The sequence below is a fragment of the Chelonia mydas genome, chromosome 7 (genome assembly GCF_015237465.2).
Source record: "Chelonia mydas isolate rCheMyd1 chromosome 7, rCheMyd1.pri.v2, whole genome shotgun sequence".
NCBI lineage: Eukaryota > Metazoa > Chordata > Testudines > Cheloniidae > Chelonia > Chelonia mydas.
Window position 1 is genome coordinate 52848684 of NC_057853.1, and position 15016 is coordinate 52863699.

The window sequence follows — 15016 nt, forward strand, 5'->3', positions numbered from 1 at the left end:
TAATTTCTTCACTCTCATGTGTCACGTGGTGATTCCCCTCCTCCCCCATTTTAATTTTGTATGTGCCTTAAGTGAAATATCCAAATAATGAAATGAGGCAAAAAACAGCCACTAGCACTAAATCAGTTCCTGTGCTCACAACTGTAAAAATAGACATTTTTAAAATGTCAGATGTGACTCCAGCTGAAATCTGTTTTGTCTGTGAGTTTGCATGTGGTTTAGCTTGTCATGGGAGCGAGGGTGAGGAGAATGAACTCATAGCTTGCAGTCCTGCTACAGTATCCATGTGAGCAAACTCACTTTTGCAGAGTTCCATTGACTTCAGTAGGGCTCTGTACAGGCGCAAATATGGAATCAGATGTAGTTACTAACAATTCTGTCTTGGAAAGAATACTTGGGTGTTTTGTCATCCACGAGGCCTGCCTTCTCATCCTTCTTGTTACCTGCACACTCTAGGGCACCCACCTTTACCCTTCTATGGGCTCAAGGCATAACCCTGTTAATTTAGGCACTCTATCCCTTCCCGTCCTGGGCTCGGAGTATAAGGCACCCACCCTTACTTGTCCTGGGCTCAGGGCGTAACCTGCAGGTTTGCAGGACCTTTTACCAGTGAAAGAGCCTTTCACAGTGTGACAAAGTGGGACTGTTCTTAATGTTTCCTCTGAATACTGTAGGGGTGCCTAAGTTTCCCCTATGCATTTCTTAAGTCTCTAGATGGTGGGATAAGGGGGTGTAATTGTTGCAGGGCAAATGGCCAGTGTACATAAATGGCCAACACACTGTCTCCTGGCAACTGGTGGCCTGGGCCCTTCCCCCCCTGCAAGGTGATAGCTAAAGGTGTTGGAGAACAAAGGAATCAGGTGACCTCCTGGCCTGGGAAAGGGACAAAGCCCGGAGGAGGAGGGGGCGGAGAGTGAGTCAGTTGGGGGCTGGCTGGGGACGTGAAGTGCAGACGTGGATGTCTGGCTCACTGCCCCCGAAAATGGACCCAGCTGAGGGGTCCTGTTCTCTGTACCTACAAGCTCTGTTTTAGACCCTGTTCCTGTCAAGAAAGGGGAAAAAATTCATAGGCAGGAGTTGTAGACCAAGCTGGATGAGCAAGCATCTCAGAGAGGTGATTAAGAAAAAGCAGAAAGCATACAGGGAGTGGAAGATGGGAGGGATCAGCAAGGAAAGCTACCTTATTGAGGTCAGAACATGTAGGGATAAAGTGAGACAGGCTAAAAGTCAAGTAGAGTTGGACCTTGCAAAGGGAATTAAAACCAATAGTAAAAGGTTCTATAGCCATATAAATAAGAAGAAAACAAAGAAAGAAGTGGGACCACTAAACACTGAGGATGGAGTGGAGGTTAGGCTTTCTCTCCCAAATTTAAAGTCCATCAGATAAGGAGATGAATCTGTGGGGTAAGTCCTCTTTCCAAGCAGTCTGTTTCCAGGGGTGGGACTGCTCAACGTAAAGTGGGGGTAGAAGGACAGGGGGTGTAGTACACCAGTGCACTCTGCGGGTGGGAGGAGCGAAATGCCCAGTATCAATGATTTGGAAAAGTTCCACGGGTCCTTTAACTGCCACCGGCCAAGGGTAGAACGAGTGTCTATTGAATGTCTCCCCTTATGTGCAGTGCAGCAGTGTCTCCCCCGTCCCCACTCATCACTGCCTTATCTGTTCTGACTCATCCACGAAGTACCAAGACCTGGCATAGGACAGGAGTACGTCATGGCCATAGACGGAAGGGCAATAACCATAAAGTACATCTTTATACACAGTACGTACGCCCCTGCCCCGGTTTGGCCCGGCCTAGCCCAGGCCCACTGAAACTGCCACGGCCCAGGAGGGGCGCCTCTCCCCTGGCCCTGAGTTTCTGCAGCGAGAGAGGACCGGGAGGAGTCGTCTCTACCTGCTGCAGCCCCTGGGCTGCCTGCACTCTAACCCCCTCATTCCTGGTCCCACCCCAGAGCCCTCACACCTCACCCCCCCTGCATCCCAAACCTCTGCCCTGAGCCCCCTCCCACACCCCAAACCCCCAGCCAGAGCCCTCACCCCCCCACACCCCAACACTCTGTCCTAGCCCTGAGCCCCCTCCCACACTCCGAACCCCTTTGCCCCACCCCCACCACACATCACCTCCATATTGGTGCACATAAAATTAATTCCGCACATGGATGTAAAAAAAATTAGAGGGAACACTGGCAGCTGTCTCCCATTCACCAATTTGGTGCAGGTTTTTCTCTAGCCAGCTCCAATTTACTTCCCTTAATGGGAGCTGGCGTGACGGAGGGCTGAGTCAGAGGGCTGAGTTCTTGTCCAGCAACCTGTCACAAGCCTGATATTACATTATTTTAATATAATTTAGATGGAATGTAAGGATGTGACCTTCTGCTTCTTGGCTCATGGGCCTAATGTGGCTGCAGAAAAAGGCCTCAGACCTTACATTCTTAGCTATTGTCACTACGACGTGGCTTTTAAGCCTTGAAGTAATTTATCACAAAAAAATTACCTGGTTAAATTGCAGTTAAAGTTGCAATTCCAACCCCCTCCCCCAAACACACACACACACACTATACAGCGCATGATTGAACAGCAACAAACATTAAACATGTGGAAACCATATTAAGATTATATGTATATCCGACTCTGGTGTGGCTCACAAGCATGAGTGCCAACCTCAGGACAGACTATCATGAAGCAGGGCAAAAGCCCCAAACTGGTTGTATGTTCTATAATTAGATTTCATCAACCCAGTAAAAACTATGAACTCCTAAAGCACTGTAACAGTCTTACCATGGAGCCACAGACAGTCCCTTTGGGCATTCAGGTCTATCTTACCACCCAGGCAGTTTGACTATGTGATAGATGGTCACTTACACCAACAATCTCAGTAATAATCACGTTACTCCCAGGCCCAGAGGACCAGTCACTTGTACCCCAGGGCAATTTATCTCCGATTTCAAACTAGGCAACGCCTATAGCCAGTCCTGTAATAAATTAACTAAAATTTATTAACTAAGAAATGTTATTTACAAGGTTAAAGCATACACAAGTGACTATCAGTCTTGAGTTTCAAAAGATAAGAGCAACTTCTATCATAAGCAGACTCTATATGTACTGTCGGGCTAACCAAGGCAAAACAGCTGGGGGTCTTTTGCTTATACTTAGCAATTCTTGCCCCTTTAGAGACCAAGGAGCGAAAAGAACCAAGTTTCTCCTTGTCAGGGATTTTTATTCCCTTCACCCCAGAATCCAAGCTGATGGATTAGTTTATCTGCAGGTCTCCCCTTCCTGAGGGGTGGGGGAAAGGGGATAAGGAATGCAATCAACAAGGTCTCTGTCCTTCGATGCTTCACAATGGCTTATTTGCTTTCAGTGGGCCTTCTTTTTTACATGATGAGCACTTTAATTCATAATTCTTTGCTGTTTGGTGAGTTACACTATTAGAGGTTTACAATGCAAATATTTGCTATTGCTCTGTAACATGGTGACAAGTTTCAGAGGGGTAGCTGTGTTAGTCTATATCAGCAAAAACAACGAGGAGTACTTTTGCCACCTTATAGACTAATAAATTTATTTGGGCATAAGCTTTCGTGGGCTATAACCCACTTCATCAGATGAAATGGGTTTTAGCCCACGAAAGCATTAAAACAGTGTTAAGTATACCCTTGTATGGACACCAGCTTCTGATCTTCCATTCCTAGTCTACTTCAGACTAAAGCCTTAATCTCCTTCCAGAGACACAGCCCAGGCTCAGTCACAGATGCATTTCTGTTACCCTGGGGAGGCCACCTGCTCTATGCCTTTCCCCTGTTCCCTCTCGTGCACAAGGTCCTACTCAAAGTCCGCAGGGACAGGGCCGAGATAATTCTGGTGGCACCAGCATGGCCTCAACAACACCGGTACACCACGCTTCTGGAATTGTCAGTGGATGCCCCAATCACGTTGCCACTCCTTCCCAACCTGATCACTCAGGACCACGATCATCTTCATCACTCTGACCTGCAGTCCTTCCACCTCACAGCTTAGAAGCCTCATGGTTGAACCCCATGGAGCTTCTGTGCTTGGAATGAGTAAGGGAGGTCCTACTTGGCAGCAGGAAGCCCTCCACTAGAGCCACATATCTGGCAAAGTGGAAAAAATTTACTTGTTGATGTGACCAATGTCATGCACCCCCTCTTCAGGCACCTGTCCCTCTCATCTTAGAGTACCTTCTGCATCTGAAACAGCAAGGCCTGGCAGCGTCCTTCATAAAGGTATACCTTGCTGCTATCTCGGTTTTCCACCAGAGAGCATCTAGGCGCTCTGTCTTTGCCAACACCATGGTTGGCCGGCTCCTCAAGCATTTGGAACGTCTACATCCCCTGATCAGACAGCCTGTCTCCACATGGGACCATAACCTGGTCCTCTCCAGGCTAATGGGGCCCACATTTGAACCGCGGGTGACTTGCTCCCTTCTCTCTGTTGTGGAAGGTAGCCTTCCTGGTCGCCGTTACATCAGCAAGGAGGGTGTCTGAGTTAAAGGCTCTGACCTGAGACCCACCTTATACGGTTTTCCACAGGGATAAGATGCAACTCAGACCTCACCCGGCCTTTCTTCCTAAGGTTGTGTCACACTTCCACGCTAGTCAGGACATTTTCCTACCTGTTTTTTATCCTAAGCCTCATGCCAGTAGCTGTGAGCAGAGGCTGCACTCCCTGGATGTTCAGCGAGCACTAGCCTTTTACATTGAGCGCACTAAGCCATCCAGAAAGTCGAACCACTTGTTCATAGCGGTGGCAGACCAGATGAAAGGACTCCTGGTCTCATCTCAAAGAATATCTTCCTGGATCATGTCATGCATCTGCACATGCTACGAGCTCGCCAAAATACCAGCCCCGGCACTTATGACACACTCCATGAGAAGTCAGGCCTCATCAGTGGCGTTCCTGGCCTAGGTCCTGATACAAGAAATCTGCAGGGCAGCAACTTGGTCCTCAATACATACGTTCATCTCTCATTATGCCATTGTCCAGCACGCCAGAGATAATACAGCTTTTGGCAGAGCAGTGCCCAAATCAGCGATTCAATAACTCTGGTCCCATGCTTAGGTAAGGCTTGGGAGTCACCTAATTGAAATCGATATGAGCAACCACTCAAAGAAGAAAAAACGGTTACTCACCTTCTCATAACTGTTGTTCTTCGAGATGTGCTGCTCATATCCATTCCAAGCCCGCCCGCCTTCCCCTCTGTCGGAGTAACCAGCAAGAAGGAACGAGGAGGCGCCGGGTCAGTAGGGTCATATAGTGAGCATCATGAAGGCACCACTCCAGCGGGCTCCACAACCAACCTGAAGGATTCGATTTTTATTTGTAAATGTCAGTAAACATCAATTTACCCACACAAACTAAGGAAAAGGTATTGCTATTGGTAATAACTGACATTTACACATAGATAAAGTAAGAAAAATGCTCCTGGATAACTTATTAGAGTTTGATTTAAGAATATTTACCTTGTATATTTTTGATATGTGATGCTGACAATTTGTGTTTTAATGGTTATAAAACTGTAACTTTTGGAATCTCAATGTTCGTTGTCATTAAATGATTTTTGTCTGACCTCACTCTATTGCCTGACACATACACATCCATAACTTCTTGTAACTGTGAAAATTTAATTTGATAAAACTGAAAAAATGCTTTAAAATAAATATTGATATTATCCATAGAAATTATATATTTAAAAAAATTAAATTGTGCTAAACCTACTAAAAATCCATTGATCTCTGCTGTGTCTAGGGGCTTCTTGGGATGATTGTACTTTTCTGAATGTGGCATAGTTCACTTAATGTGATTCCTGCAGGAGCAGAAGAAATTGGGCACCAATATTTCTAACAGGGCCTTTTTTCTCTTCCCCTTTGAACGAAACCACACACTCATTCAGCGGAGCTGGCAGGTCCATGACTGAAATAGAACAGTGGTAATGGACATACATCCACACTTGCTATCCCCTATTTCTTCCATTGCACGTGAAAGTGTTTGTTATCTTTAACATTGCTCTGTCAATTTTAACACATTCAGTATGAGTGCTTCCTTTTGAAAACTTAGCTTTGTATGCTGTGCACCTTAAACCCTGTTTGTGTGGTGTTTATCTACGCATCCGCTAAATACATTTTATGAGCCATTCCATAGATTGAGAAAGGAAGCCAGTGTAGTCTACAAGTTATAGCAGGGAACTGGCAGTGAGATCAGGGTTCTGTTCCTAATTCTGCCACTAAATTGTTGATTCACCTTGCACAAGTTACTTAACCACTCTGTTGCTCAGTTTCTCAATCCTAGTAGATTAGAGTAATAATACCTATCTCTCTGTTTGACCCTCACATGAAAGGCACTGTGTAAATGCAAAGTATTGTAGCAACACAATATAGTCAGACTTCAGACCTACAAACATCTGTTGGTGGGAAGTTGCATAGGTTTGGTTGCTACGTACATTTATTGTCCTCTTGTCTTTCTTTTTAACATACTTAAGGAGACATTCATTCATATTTTGGTACCTTCTTTTCAGTACATGAACAAATAAATAGCCCTTGAACCGAAACATAAACACTAGCTTAAGTAAAAAGAAAAGGAGTACTTGTGGCACCTTAGAGACTAACCAATTTATTTGAGCATGAGCTTTCGTGAGCTACAGCTCACTTCATCGGATGCTCACGAAAGCTCATGCTCAAATAAATTGGTTAGTCTCTAAGGTGCCACAAGTACTCCTTTTCTTTTTGTGAATACAGACTAACACTGCTGTTACTCTGAAAACTAGCTTAAGTCACTTCTTTAGTTACTCAGCCTGTCTCATGTGAGGCTCCTTTTTTCGAGCTAGCTTTTTGATTCTCTGTACGCTTTTCATATAAACGAAGCTGGATGAGTGGTGTGGATGTAAAATGTTGGTCTTGTTTTTATAACAAAGGTGAAAAATAAAAACCAGATAGCAACAGAATATACTTTAGATGTTTTGTCTTGTAATTTTAGTAGCTTTTTCAGAATTCATGCGATTATGTCCCAAGTCAGGGAAGGCAGGTAAATACATTTCCAATACTTTGTTATTGCACTTTTAGCTACTTTTTAACTTATCAGGAGCAAATATGCAACAGTCCATGATATTGAGTCATCAAAATGATAATACGAGGAAACACCAACCATAAGCATGTATGTGGCATGGCATAGGTAGAGATCTATCTTAGTGATTTTTTTAGACCTCTATTCTTTTAGAATAGGTCTTTGGGCATGATGACTGTTGAAGATAGTGCCTTTCTGACTGCCACATCCCTCAGCATGAGGGTAGCTATTGTTGCTAACATATAACTGCATATGGGCCATATACCATTAGCATTGAGTAACTTAGCTTGTATTTCTTTAATAGAACTAATAATAGAGTGTTTCCTTATGTGTATGCAGATTTATCATAAACATTTTCCCTAACTCTTGTTCGAAGTTCTCTAAATGCAATTGTTTTGCTTTAAAAGCAGCTTTAATGAGCCTCTTTCAATAGATTCCTCCCCCCCCCCCCCCCCCCCCCCGGTATTTTGCATTCATTTTCAGTGCTGTAAGAATCATCCTCTTTTGTATTGCACTCACATAGTGATGAACTTGCAAAAATTGAATGAAAGGAACTATATTTCCTGTTGCTTTACATGTCGTGACTTCTCTACTCCCTTACACTGTGGCATTCTCCAAAGTCTTGTTTTTAGCTCTCTAAGTCCTTTGTACACTTATCTACTTCCAAGCTACCCATAGCAGTAAAAGGAGAGATTGGATTAATGGTAACTGCCACAGTTTCTCTGGTCTAATATGGGTGTGGATTATCAACAGAGTGTTTGAGGTGTATCTGTCATGTGTAATAAGCAGTGCCTAAACTCTTCCCTTCAGTGCCTAGCCTGAGTAATATGGCTGGCTGCAAGGGAAACGCTGCAGATGGGAGGAGGCGAAAGAATTCTCCCTCCTAGGCTGAAGAGCTGTTGTCATTTCTGCTCCAGGCTAATAACTGTCGAGGCCCTGAGTTCTCCTAACATAGTGCAGGACTAGAAGACCTTGAATAGCAGTGATTCTCCCATCAGAGCCCTGTTTCCAACCCCCTGTCTGCCAATATGCAGCGGAGCCATGTGGGGCATGTGCATCCTCTGTATGACATCCCCAAATCATTCTGCCCCTTGTCCACCCACCAGCATCAGTTGTGCTGTGAGAAGAGCCTTCACAGCAGCAGAGACAGCTGCAGGATTTGTCTATTATAAACATAATCTGATTTATAGACATTGTGCCGGTTATAATTTATAACTAGTGTTTTCTGGATATCTGAATGCTAGAGTGACTCTAATTCATTGGCTTTATATTCACTGCCTGGGAGGTGTTATACTTATTGTTTGTGACCTGGAATAATAATCTCAGGTTCCACCTCTTAGAGATAACTTTCTTATTCCCCCTCACACACACTTTGTATCTGCTTAAGGCTTGTTCTGTGGGGATGGGTGATTTTAAGGACTTGGCTTTTTTCCTGAGGGCAAAATAAAATGTTGTATTATATACATTATATTGAATCTCATTTGAATGAATTGGCATCCAAAACTTTCAAAGGCCATTGGGAACCTTAGCCAAAGGGAACTTAAAAAAAAAAAAATCCCAATGGTCCCCTCCACTACTGCAAGTGGGCAAAGCGCCCCCAGATGAGGTCATGGCAGCAGAAGCGTGCTTCTCCCCTTGCATCATTACTCTGCAGTGTTCCCAACCCTGGTGATCTACAGTATTTGGGATCTGTGGGGGTTCAAGGTAGGAGTCAGAGGAGCTGTGGTCTGACTCTGCGGTATTCTCTTTTGCAGTGGCAGCAGCTATGGTGGCTGACAGCTAATATTTTCAAAAGTGCCCACATCTCATTTTCAAAACTGACTTGAGAGTCTCAGTTTCATTGAAAGTCAGTTGAACCTAGGCTTCTTTCTGAGTGACTTAGGTGCCTCTGAAAATGGGACTTAGGTTCCCAAAGTCACCTAAGCTTTTTGAAATTTTTACCCAATGTCTCTGCACAGGTCAATGCTACTTGAAGCCTCTTTATCTTGAACTCTGTGGAGAAGGCAGTGTCCATCCAAGGGTTAAAGAAATTGCAAGACAATTGATGGTGTAAGGAAGACTAAAATAATTCTTGTCTCATGGAAGAAACAGTGATAGCAGGGGGAAGTTGGGTATTTTATCTCTTTAGCTGGTGATCAGTTTTGCCATCCTTCACAGAGGCACTATTTCTAGGAAGGACATAACCACGCTGAAAAATATGATTGGCTGACACAGTGACATCTATTTCCAGGACTGATCAAATGGGGGTGGCTTTCCCCCTTTGAAGTACTAAGTAGTGGATTAGTCATTCTCAAACTGATTGATGGGCCACCAATGGTCTGTGGAGTCCTTCATGAGGGTAAATAGAATGAAACATTCTGAGCACCACCAATTAGGACATCAGGGGTGTGTGAGGTATTTCTCTGTGATGATCTAGCTCACACAAAGTGGTCTACTGAGTGAAACAGCAGGAGAATCACTGTCCAGATGCCCCTCCTCCCTCCCTGACAGAGAGCAGTCTTAACTGGATTGGGAAACATTAGTTACTGGGTGAACGAACAGTTGCCAAGGCGTTAGGACCTGGGTAGATAGAATTGGAATCCATTCCACAAGGATTTCACTGATTGAACCAGCTGTCTCCTATTAGACAAAAAGACACCTGCCCTTGCCACCTACTTACTAGTCCCAAGGCAGAGCCATTCCCCTAATGATTACCTGTCTTCTAATTCCTAAAGGCTGCTTTGACTGGGATGATTGATAGCTCCCTAGGCCCCCTTAGAAAATGTATTCATCAGAAGTGTACAAGGAGGCAGCTCCTCTCATTTTGCTCGGAGACCTCTACTGATCGGATGAAATTAATCAGACACAAAACCCTTTTAATTATATGACCAGCTGAGCCAAGGCATGTGTCATGCCTTAACAAACTGCACTTCTCCTTCTATGACTCAGACGATGTCTTAGAGCTGGCACTTGAAGCACTGCAGGCTTCAGGGAAGGGGGTGAGACGAGCAGGGCTGCGGAATTCTTTTCCAAAGCCGTGATGTGACTGGTATATTAATTTGTATGGTTACTCAGATTTCTGTCCACAAACTTTTCTCTACAACAGTATAAAAGCCTGTACTGGAGAGCGAGTAGGCTTGAGGTGGCTCAGGACAGCTAGACACTAATCTGGATATCTCAGAATAGATCAAAGCAAATCATGATAACTTTGGAGAGTTCAGCTAAAAATGAGAGTGCATCAAGGATAGCGTAGAATAGTTTAGAGTAGATCAGCCTGGATAGAAATAGTTCTGAACAGTTTAGGATCAGGATCAATTGGGATAGCCTGGAGCAGCTCAGAACAAATCAGGGGGGCTCAGGGTAGTACAGGGAGAATTACAGAGGTCTGGGATCTAATTGGGATTGCTAGAAAAAGATTGGGATAGGTAGTGGCAGCTCAGATTAGATTTCTATTCTATCACGGTGGGTATCCAAGTGTCAATATGGGTCAAATGGAATAGCTTGGGCAGATGGGAGTAGTTCTGGGCTTGGCGGAATTGATTCTCTAAGCATCTTGGATTAGATCAACACAAACTGAGTTTATTGGGGAAAGTTAGGGCAGCTGTAGACAAATGGGGATAGCTTGGGGATATCTCATGATGGATCAGGAAGGGTCAGAGTAGAACAGCTAGAAACAAGTTGGATTCCTTGAGACGGATCAGGGCAGTTCAAAATGGATTTTGAAGTCTTAGACTGGGTTGGGTGGTCTTGAAGCAGGCTGGCTCAGGGCAGCTCAAGAGGTCTTGTGTTCTTCATTAATTTATTTGTTTGTGCCACATTCAAAATGCTGGCCTCAAAATGTTGAGCAAATGAGTCAGCCCTTATTCCTTTTGGAAAGTGCCCTAGGATTTTTAACTTCCTCATGGATGGATGCTCAAGAGAGACAGAAGAAACCTTAATGTAATTTCTCACCTGTTAAATAGGTAGATGACAACATGGTCTCATCTGAAGGGTGGATTTATTATAGCATGTGCTAACATCACTGTAGTTGTGATGGAGGTGGTTCTTGCAATCTAAGCCTGTTTCAGGCACATATAATTTCCTGAAAACAAAATTATCTTTTGAGCTGAAATTTCTTATGCCTCTTTTCAAGCCCAATCGTTTTGCCCAGTTAGTTCATCATATCCTTGACTGTTTGAGACTTAGGCCAGGATCCAGCTCCTAACCATGTTTATTCAAATTTGTAGTCATTAGATTGCAAATTTTATATGCTCTTGGGTTGTGCAGCCAGGATTTACAGTGGTACTTGCAGCTGTGGTTCTTCAGAAAGGCTGCCAAATAGACCAGACTCCTTCTGAGTCCATCTGAAAAGTAGGAATTTCTCCTACCCCTTCCATTTGTGATTCTGTTATTACTGGGGTGGTGTACAGCCTGGAGCTCATCCTGAATGTTCTGACCCCTGAATGTTCCCCTCTGTTGTTCCACTGCATGCCTCAAAACTGAGTTCCTTTTCTTACTGCAAGCATGTCTCCATGGTGCATGCAGACGCTGTCATGTATGTACTTCTATCTGCTCATGAATTCCTCAGGCCAATGCTCAGCTCATCCCAGGCTCCATGCCAAGAAGAGAGTATAATGCAGACAACGTAACTGAGAGGAAGCTGTTAAAATTCTCTCTGTGGAGCTTTCTCCCCCCACTTTTCTTGGGATTGTTTAAAACTGAGATTAGATTTTGAAGATGAATGTGTCACAATTAGCTAATGGGGTTTGGAATAAGAGCTGCCCATTTACGGGGAGTATTATAGTCCATCATCCCCTCTGTTCTAACAGGCCATCTCTTCCTCTGCTCTCCCATGCAAGGCCAGGCAGTTACTGCAATGGATGAGGAAAACAGGCCACAAGGCAGGAAAACATCAGCAAATGAGCAAGTGAACTTCAAACACCTTGGAGTTCAGAGAGTCACTCCAAAGTTTGTGACTGACATTTGCAAAGCTGTCTAAGGGGTTTAGAATCCTATTAAAGGATGGACATCCAAATCATCTAGAATACTTTGAATATCTCAGCCTGTGCATCAAGCATCTTCAAAATATCTGAGTCTCTTCTGAGTCTGCACAAACCTCACAGCTTTCTCACAAGATTTCCAGTACTCCTAGCCAGGCTAGAAACACTACTGGAACAGTCTCATTTATCTTTCCACTTCTGCTTCCTGTCCTAGTTGAAAAGCAGGAGCTTGAGTTAGCAATCGGTAGATTTAGGTAACACAGTAGTGAGACAAATGGGGCAGTTTGCCCTTCTTAGAGGTGTTATGTCAGGCCTTCTAGCTACAGAGTGATTTAGACAGCAAGGGATGGAGCCAATCTGGAAGTAAGGTTGCCAGTTATGGTTGACAAGGAGTTATGGTTGATTGTATTTGTTAGAGGGCTTTCCCTTCACACTCTCCCCGGTTCTTGTCACACAGAAAGCAAAAGACCAGAAGTCCGAAGTGCAGGCAATGCGATGTTTATTGGGGTTAGTTCCAAAAAAGCATATCCATAGCTCTACACTCCGGCACAGTCTGTTTCCCAGTGTTCTGTTCCCAGCTCTGACACCGCAGAGCATTTACCCCATGTCCCCCTTCCCAGCTCTGACACCGCAGAGCCTTGCCTGTGTCCCCGTTCCCCATTCTCATTTCCCATTCCCATCGCCTCCTCCTTAGCAGGCCCAAATATACCTGCAATGCACACCCACAGTCCCACCCCTTACAACTTAGGGTCATGTTCCATTTTGGGTCTCGGGTCTTCATCCCACCTCTTTTGGGGGGAGGAATAGCTCAGTGGTTTGAGCATTGGCCAGCTAAACCCAGGTTTGTGAGTTCAGTCTTTGAGGGGGCCATTTAGGGATCTAGGGCAAAAATTGGGGATTGGTCCTGCTTTGAGCAGGGGGTTGGACTAGATGATCTCCTGAGGTCCCTTCCAACCCTGTGATTCTATGATTCTTTTGTACCCCATGGGAAGGGTAAGGAGTGAGGTTGTGCTGCGGTCAGGGACAGGCATTTCTTTCATCTTTTAGTGTTTTATCCCTCCTGCCGTGACTGGTTGCTTGACTTTGCCTTGAGATAGGGGTTGAGGCATTCTTAAAGTGTTCTTTCAAGTAACACTTTAACTGCTCTTATCTGTTCCCACTGTACTAACAAATCCATCTGACTAGGCAGAAGCAACATCACAGTATCTTTGTCCTTAGTCTCTTATACTAATATGTATAAACAATCAAAAAGTCAAACCCAAAATTCTATCCCAACCTAACAAACAGACCTATATACTAACAGTATTCCTGGAGGCTTCATCACATGACATAATCTCTAATTCCTGGAAACACCAAGACAATCCTGGAGGACTGGCAACCATATTTGGAAGTTTTCTTCATAACCTGAAGAGTTATAAACTTAAATTCTCTTTTTAAAATAAAAATTGGGCTGGAATGATACAGCTGCCAGTACCAGCTTAATCTGACCCTGCTAGAAGGAGTAGGTTCTAGAAGCATGAGCTCTCCAATGAGCTATTCTGCCATGGTTGCAGAGATATTTCTCCCCAGGAACAAACATCAAGAACATCCTAGCAGTTCCTAACTGTGTTGACCAGCCTTAGCAAGGGAACCAAGATCTCAGAGATAACTCAGTCTCTGAGCATTTAGGACTTTATAGATCATAACCAATCGCTTGAATTTTATCCAAAGTAGTTTGCCTATCTTCACTGGCAAATAAAACCTCCCCCAATATATTCAGGGCAAGCTCAAGTGAAGGGTTCAGAAAACCACAAACATGTTCCCCATGTGGAATAAACTGATTCCTTCTCCATCCTCTAAAGTGTAATACAGGGAAATTCCGATGCTGCCCCAAGGAAGCTTTTGGGTGAGGGGAGATGACTAATGCTGACGATGAACTGTGTGTGACATCTGAGAGTTGTATGTCCCCATCTCCTCTGCCTGCTCTACCATTTTCCACCTCTACCTTGTCCCTCCTCCAGTGCAGAACCCAGTATATCTGTCTGGGGCCTCAATAACCTATCACAAAGGCACTACATACCTCCTGCATCAACTGCATTTTTAGGAGAGAACCTGCTGACCCACTGCAGGTGCTCCAAAACCAGGCAAATGGGTCAGGGGTTCCAGTGATCTAAACTACCCACCAGGAGCCCGAGTTACTCAGAATAGATGGATTGATTCTCTGCTGAGCATATGGGGTGTACTGGCCTGAGTGTGAGAAGGACACCAGCTGCTGTGCTAATTGTGAGCAGCAAGCTGCAGGAATGGATTTTATTGGAAAGGTCTGAGTAGCAGAGGGAATCAGGTAGAATAGGAGGGGGAGTGAGCACTGACCTCCAGCAGCAGCATGAAACGTGTTCACAGCGCTCTAGGTTGAATCATGGGAATGCATCTTTAAGGCCTTGTTTGCACTGGACAACTGAATCATTTGAAAGAGCACTGTTTTGCACCAGTTGAACCACAAATGCTTCCATTTAGCCAGACTTTGGGTCTGCTGTAGGAGATGAGATTGGATGTGAATTTCTAAAGCTACTAACATGCCACACAGTTATTTATCTTGTATGTACTTACGGTTTGGGAGGAGGGATGGGAGAGAGACAGAAAGACAGACATGCCCTGGAATGAATCAATTTTTGGTGTAACTTCAGTGGTTAGCTAGAGGATCAATTCAGTTTACTGACAGTTGCAGCCATGTTCTTCACAACTGCACATGTAATACCCTAGCCTCAAGGGCTGGCTCACACACTCCAACCTGCTCTACACGTGCACTACAAGTTCCCATAGCCCTCATGGAAGCAGCATTTATTTGGTGAGATGTTAATGTGGCTCTGTAGCACAGCACTGCCACAGCCTGGACACATGGTGGGTTTGACATGACATTACTACAGCTGTTCTGCTACCTGGTGGGGTCTGAAGGGATGTGGCTGTGCAACAGGATTAGCAGTAGAACATGATGGGGTTTTGC